Source organism: Limulus polyphemus, unplaced genomic scaffold (assembly GCF_000517525.1).
Source record: "Limulus polyphemus unplaced genomic scaffold, Limulus_polyphemus-2.1.2 Scaffold351, whole genome shotgun sequence".
NCBI lineage: Eukaryota > Metazoa > Arthropoda > Merostomata > Xiphosura > Limulidae > Limulus > Limulus polyphemus.
In genome coordinates, this window is record NW_013665961.1 from 428,528 (window position 1) to 436,684 (window position 8,157).

General features: G+C 35.3%; 1 protein-coding gene across 4 annotated transcripts in view; it reads left to right on the top strand.

Annotated features, from left to right (window-relative positions):
- LOC106457614 (high affinity copper uptake protein 1-like) overlaps nt 1-8,157 on the top strand; it is a 37,667-nt gene that overhangs the window by 8,885 nt on the left and 20,625 nt on the right. The window contains exon 1 of one of the 4 annotated variants that reach the window (XM_022383606.1): nt 330-615. The exons of 2 other annotated variants lie outside the window; for them this stretch is intronic. The gene's annotated coding sequence lies outside the window, so the exon portion shown is untranslated. Of the gene's footprint in view, nt 1-329; nt 616-3,055; nt 3,074-8,157 lie in introns of those variants that run through there. One more of the 4 variants, XM_022383607.1, reaches the window with a different exon arrangement.

The window sequence follows — 8,157 nt, forward strand, 5'->3', positions numbered from 1 at the left end:
GATATTAAAATGTCCCCTCACCATTACTTTAGCATGGTGATTGAAAAACAGTGCCGTAGTAAACACAATAACATCTCCTTTCGACATACTGTATCATTTAATTAATTCATCATATTTCTTTGCAGCTCCCAAGAAAAAGCTTCACGGTTCCCACTTTGGGAACACTGCTGTACTAGGTGTCAGAACAGATGAGGTTTAGTAGTGGTATAACGTTTCAGGCAGATGTAAGCGTGCTATTATGGTTTTGTAATAGTGCAAAGTTCATAAGAAATTTGAGTTGGAACTTGGGGTGGACAACACGTGTTTAAAAGGGTGGTATTTTTATCGCAGCTGCTTTGTCACCGTCAAGCTATAGTATTTTTGTCTCTATTAGCACAGAATAAGCTGTATTTTTAGTAAAGTGGCATCCTGTTTTTGGTCACGTGCAAGCAAGGTCATTTGGAGAGGTCACGGAGCTTGCTCAAAGCAACCAAAATTTGTTTACTTAGTCATTTCAACAAGTTCGTATGTGTACTCGTTCGGTACATGAAATGGTTTTAAGATTATTTCATATCCTGTATTAATTGTATAACGGTATCTTTTACTAAATTCTAAACTACTGCGCAGTTGGATCTTGTAAGTATTTCTAATTATGTGATGTCTTGTGTATTAATATTTTAACATTGAATCAGTTGCATGAGTGTGTGTCACCTGGTGGTACAGTTTGTTTGTTTGTTGTTGTTTTTTACAGGGAATTTACCGAAGGTAGGGTTTTTGTGAATTTGAATGTTTTTGAATATAACAATGCCTGAAATACGGAGCTTTATGCAATTTTGAAGGGACGTCCAAAAAATACTGAAAATGAAAAATGAAGAAGCAGTACAAATGAAGGTCATGCACTCACGCAGCTGGGGGAGGATTCGAAGGGGGTTCGGCTGAACCCCCTATTTTTGTGATGTAAAAAATAATGCTTATATAGTTATAACGCAGCTGCTTATGGTATTTAACATTTTCTACATAGTCTACATTCTTCTGATGAAGCAAGACAATATGGTTTTCTATATCTCTCCAGGACAGGTCCCATATACTGGCTGACTGCTTAAACGCGTGCTTCAATGTACCAGTTATATTTATGGCACTGAAATTCTTTGCTACACTGCCCATAAGATCATGTTAACTTAAGTGTAACTCCCCATGCAGTGTTGCAACAGAATGATGATGATTTGTTGACTTTTCATTGTGGATTTTATGTGAACAGCCATGCGATTGTTCAAGCTATATTTCATGCAAAATTGCTTCCAGACTTGATGTTATAGTACCTGTTTTTCTGGGGGACATTCCCTCCCCCAAAAACGTAGCATTAGCATGGTGATTATGCTTAGCACAATGTGCTGACTTTTGATCTCGCATATTAGCCCTTTCAAACGTTCTGCGTACAGGCCTGAAGGTATCTCGTACTTCAAGTTTTGGGTATTTACAATAAAACCATCTTGCATTGTTTATTATATAAAGTTAATTATCTCCTATGAGTAACTGTAGATTTGACCGAAATTATTATACTTAAGGTTTGATCCCTTCACGGTTTAATAAAGACCAAACTTGCTGCATAGAGATACGGAGTATCTATTGTTTATCTTCTAAACTATTATTTAACAGTCTCTGTACGTGTGTTTATCAACTTATAACTAGTGAACAGCTGGGCTAATTCTCATAAACGTGTCTTCCTCTAGCCCCCCCCCCCCGTGTGGGAGTGACAGTGACATAGGGGGTTTGGTGCTCTGATCGGACTCCACTGTATCACCACAGGGGATCCCTATATCGTCCTCGCGCGTTGAAAGGATATGTCAAGAACTGTGCACATGTTAAAATAATAACATGCCTGCAATTTGAGAAAAATGTTCATACCTTAACACATCGAAATTTTAATGGTTCTTTACATATACATAATAAAATACCTTTCTTTCTATGTATGAGTTAAGACCGGATACTTGGATATTCAAGGTTGTTTACATCAATTTTATCGTCCTAAAAGTGTGAAGAGTATGACTAATTGTTAAGTCATATATGCTAACAACTACATTTAAAAATTGCCTAGAGGTGGGTGTATGCAGAACCATGTCGGTTATACAAAAGCTCCATTAATTTAATGGGTGAAAGTAGCGAATTTTGGTTTCACTAGTATCATCATATGCCTTAAAATAACTAAATTAATTTGAAATGTCTTGCTCAGAACTACTAACTTGCTGGATCGTCGGTTATTCATAGAATTGCTATACAAAATATCCAAAACAAAATAAAAAGTACACAAGTGTAGTGATACCAGTTGGGTAGATTGTAAAACGATTTTCAATCATTACTTTAGTTGGCATTGTGATCCGTATAACTAAATGACGCACTCTGAATTTGCCACCCAAAGTAGGGATCGAAAATCGTTTTAAAATCTACCCAACTAGTATCACATTACTTGATTGTGTACTTTTTATTGTAGCATTTATTTCGTTTTGGATATTTCTTATAGCAATTCTACGAATAACCAACGGCCCCTAGTTTCTGTTCATTTTAATTGTGTTTCTTATTTATTTGTTTAGTATAGCCATATCCCTGATAACCCATTATTTAATTTCTATAGTGGATACTGGTGTATAGAAGACTCTTCTTTTTAGCTTTGTGCTGTCAGTTTTAGTGAACGCTCCTGAAGAAGATGTAACACAAACCTTGAGTGTTTAATTAAATAAAAACAATGTTTTGATGTTATAAGTCGTTTATTATCAACATATTCCTGACAGCTATAACTTTTATAAGAATTAAAATCTGCTTTGGCCTACAGATAAGTGTATAAAATTTACAAAGTAGGAATTAAATTAGAAACTTTCGCATGTCTGTCCATCGATATGTAACGTCATCTGTTGGGTTGAATTGATTTTAAATGATATTTAAGTAGGTGCATGATATGCTTACCATTTATATGAAAAAAAAAGTCTATATATTTATCAGAATATCAAAAGCGGATACCCACAGACCAGTCAAGTAAGCTAGAGAAATCTTGTAGCGATAGTCCAAGCCTTCTGGGGGCAAGCCCCACTGTCGTGCTCAGGTAGGTAGGTAGGTAGTGGACGAAACATTTGATGTTTTAGAGATTTTTGAATTGTTATACAGGAAATGTTAGCGACATTTTTAGCGTATTATTAGTAAATATGTACATAATATATCGTAACCAATACTTTGAATAGTCGGTTTTTCGCTTAGGAATTCAAAAGGGTGTTTTTTGGCGCGTGAATTATTTGGAAACCTTGTCAATCTCCACTATTAAGTACTACCGTATTTAATTATAAACGTGTAAGTATAATCTACAGAGATATATACTTTAATTGCTGTCGCTATGAAAAAAATAAAAATGTATATTAGTAAGATACATACAACTTCAAACATTTCCACAGATATGTTTTATTTCACAGAATAAAGTTTATAGGTTAGTTTTGCGTACATATATTCAACAATTATACCCGTCCTACAACATGGCTATTTGAAACCGGTTTTTCAAACTATACTACGGCTTGAGAGAGTGGTTGTCAAGTCTGCCTATCTCCCACAGATTTGTGCTTCATTTGTGTTTACAGTCACTTTAATAGTGGATACTATTTTGAGTTGTTTTTAAACAGAACTGCATTGCCATTATTGAATAAGGAGTGGCTTGTTTTAAGAACCCATAGGATTTTGTTTTTGTAGCAAAATCTGGCAACCCTGCTTGTGGGTAACGAAAGGAAGATAGAGAATTTGGAAACTCTTGTTTCCCTTTACCGTTATTCGAACTTGCTTGTTTATGTGGGTACCATAATATAATGGGAGCCCTTGGTGGATATTCGAATTGTGTGTAATCCCAAACAAAGCTACTTCTTGCTTATTTGTGTGAAGTTAGGTTACTGTGAGTGGAGTTGAAGTTGCTATCAACAAATAAACCAGCCAAAATCAATAATGAAGAATTGGTTCAACTTGATTATAGGCCATCATGTTCAATATACTTTAATTACCCAGTAAAGTGTACTGTTCAAACATCTGTATCTAGTTCCTTGTTCATTAGGTCAAGTTTGACTTGTTACACATTCATTGAACCTCCAGCTTTGTGGTATCAGTAGCTTATCTTTTGCGTCCAGTTTCAGTGACGACTAAAACATTCATATGGAAATCACGTTCTGTTAATGCAGTACTCAGATCTTCGTACATTCACAGACTTTACGTATCAGTGTATAGGTAGCTAGTTGGCGTTCTGTTTACGACGCGTAATTAAAACTTGTAAGATTGCTTGACGCACACGTGTCAGACGTTGTATTAGTGTAACTATGGTGCTGTTTAATATAGTTCTTAATAACTTATTAGGTAAGATACATAAAATTAATAGTGTTCACATTTTCGATTATAGGTATTTAAAAGTTCAAAGACTGTGAAGTTTGTTCTTGTTTCGTTATTATTTATCATAATACTCTACTAGGCTACATTTAACTCTACAGCTTTCTCTCCCTCAGGATTAATCTCGGTAACACTAAAACACATTGTTCTTGAAAGTAGTTTTCACTTGACGATCTACGAGTTGAAACTGGCCAAAAAAGCATGCCTAAATTCAACAAGTTAACTCGCTTTCTTTGAACAGTTGACAGCACTACTTCGCGACCTTTATTGCCTCACAGCATTGATTGTCTATGATATTTAGCCAACGTCATAATCGGCCAGCAAAGAATATTACAGTGCCGATCCTTTGAACCAAAATGCTATATTACTTTCGGGCAGAAGAGACATCACCTGTTATAGACAACAAAGAAAGGAAACAAATAGAACAAGGTATTCTTAACGATTTTCTTACCACGTGTTGTCACCATTACCACAGGAAAACTAAACAACCAAAAAAATCTATGTCATTAAAGCAGGTACAAAACGTGATATTCCTACATAGCACAAGACCGTTGTATTGTGACGTGAAAATCGTTTAAATAAAGTATGATTAGCACTTTATAATTATCGTAATTCCTTACGTGAAACAACCAAGCACACTTTCATTAATGCTAACATTGTCTTTTTATGATCAGTTCTATGAAAATCTGTAGAAATACGACCCATTTTTCTATCCAGAATGATACAACTTTTGCTGTTATGAAAGCTGATTGTTTGTGAAAATTTCTGGTGTACTTGCAAGAACCATGACCACTCTTATTTGGCAAGATTAAAAGTCTAGTTTCTAACTTTGAAATTGTGATGAGCCAAGTGTTCTTCAGTAAGCACATATTTTATACCAAGATGAAAATTTTAGAGTAACGACTATTTATTTATAGCCTTTAAAAACTAGTAAAGCATGCTTTTCATAATAAACTATCGTAGTTTTTTTTTAATGAAAATATGCTTTAATCTTGACGTACTCATTCAACGTGCTGATAAGACAAAGGAGCCACCGGGGAGTAATATATGCGGGTCAGATCTGTACGCCGACCCCATGTGTTACTTTTGAGCGATCCTGAGGGTACATACCAGTTTGGTGACAAGTGGACACAATGCAAAGGGGGGAGACTTAGGGGATACCTAGAAGTGACATCAGGCAGAAGTGTGACTTCCTACGTTACTCCTGGAGGATGGGGGAGGCTACGATTACATGAGAGGTTTGGTTATAATCAGTTAAGCGGTTCGCCAGTTGTAAGTGTACACAGGTACGCAAGCTTTTCTCGAATATTAATTAATTTGGAATTTTATGATATTTCCTTTCTGTGCTTTAAAACGCACTTGCTGATTTTGACATGATTGAATAACATAAATAAAAATGTATACTAGTGATATCATATTCAGGATGTAAATCAGGAAACAGTATATAAGCTGCGTAAACTTTTGAATTTTGTTTTCTAGCTTTAGATCATTTGTTTTAGTTAGAAATGTTCCTCTGTTAGGTGGTTTGAGCGCTCGACTCGTAATCTGCGGGTTCGATTCCCCGTACCACCAAATATGCTCGCCCTTTCAGCCGTGGAGGGGTTGCATTCGTCGGTTAATCCCACTGTTCGTTGGTAAAAGAGTAGTCCAAGAGTTGGTGGTGGGAGATGATGACTAATTGCCTTCCATCTAGTATTTCGCTGCTAAATTAGGAAGGGCTAGCGCAGATAACCCTTGTCTAGCTTTACGCGAAATTAAAACTAACCAAACAAATTCTCTGTTGGTTTTAACCAAATAAAAACGCTATAAAACAATATAGTGAATGCAGTCTGATTCTGTTGATATTTTGTATAAATATTTTAGCCATTTAGACCTTTTCAAACCATCTTTATTCCTTTTTCGCCTAAATGTAAAAAGTTGAATTTAAGCATTAAACTATGGCCAGTCTGTCGGAGTTGATTCAGTGTGATCTATTATTGTTACTTTGCCAAAGTTATACGCGTAATTAACTCCTTGTCCGAGTACGAAGAAGAACGTTTTCCTGGTTGAATGTCTTTGTGTTAGAGTGACCTATTATGTACCTAAGGTGTATGATTTGATCACTGTAACCTGTAATCATACTTAACGCCAATTATTTTTGTCGGTCGTTCGCTCTGGAGTTTGGGAAATATTTACTACTTATTTTAACTTCCTTCTTGGACTCCATATACGAAACTTTTGTAACTATTGATTTTTTGCTTTTTTTAGTGAACTCTATCTTGTGCTTTGGGAGTATTAAGCCATTGATTAATTAAATTACTTATTAGCTATCCTTTGCTTGTCCATCGGTGGGTCAGCGGGATATTTATGGACTTACAAAGGTAAAATCAGGGGTTCGATTTCTCGCGGTGGACATTGGAGATGGTCAGTTGTGTAGCTTTTCACTAAGAAAACAACAATAACCTTGTCTTAGAAAAAAAAAACACTTCAGAACATCAATCATAATTTAATAGAAGTTTTAGCATTATATAAAGGAGAAAATGTAGGAATATTGGTTGTGTTGTGTGGTATAGTATGTAAGGTGTTTAGGATAGCTTCTTATCCTGTTCAGCGAACTCGGTGTTACTTCCATGAACACTTAACACTTTCACCTAATGTTTGATTTAATTATCTATATTCTAAGAATTTTGTTAATCAATTTTATGTGACCCATTTCGATATCTTGTTAAAAATTCATATTTGCAGTCGAGGTATGACTATTTTGTATTTTTGAAAAAAATAAATTATAATTATAACAAATAATAATAATTTACCAGTGATTTCTCAAATAAAAGTGATGTTGCCATTATTATCGAAAACTTTGAGGTAGGCCTAATTGCATGCGCAAATGGTGCACTTGACATTGAAACATTGAACATAAGGAATTGGAAAATACACTGCCTTAGCATATAAATATGAGCACTTTCGAAATCGTCCCCAGTGGTTCAGCGGTAAAAAGGCTGATAACGCTAAAAACCGGGTTTCGTTACCCGTGGCGGGTACAGCACAGATAGCCTATTGTGTAGCTTTATGTTTAACAACAACCAAACCTTCGAAACCAGCACTATTGGTCGAAATACTAAGAGACTCGTGATATGCGTAACTCCATTGAACATGAAATCTTTCAAACATGGAAAATATGAACCTACCAGGGTATGTTTTTGTTCAGTATTTTTGCTTGTGTTAATTAAAGATTGATATTATCAGTGCCAACTCTATGGCAAGAATGCTCATTTTATTATGCCAGGGCACTGTAGTTTTTAAATTATCGCACTTGGCTTTATAATATTTCACGTCTTAGAAAAATGTATGCGTGTCATTAATTGTAATTATTTATTGTATACACGTTATTACTCTTAAGGGCTTATGTGATTTGGTAAAAACAAGGTCATTCATACTATGGGGAAAACAACTTGTTACATCATAGTAAATATGTTGACGAACATATATCTGAACTTTGAAATAGGATCTCACTAACTTTACTGAGGCTTCATGAGATATTCAGAAATCAAATTCAGTTTTTCTTATTTGAAATCCGTGGCGTAACTACAAAAGATGCTCCCCCTCCTCATAAAAAGTAATTGAGGCTCTTACATTTATTTCGCTATAATTGTAATTACGATTCTGGGCGATTCGAGCCCCTTCCAGTTGCGGGGGTATACTTATCCCACTGTTCGTAACAACATATAGTCTAACACTTTTACAAAGCCAAGAAAGTTTCTTCATACATTCTCGTTGAACTTTTGCACGTATGTC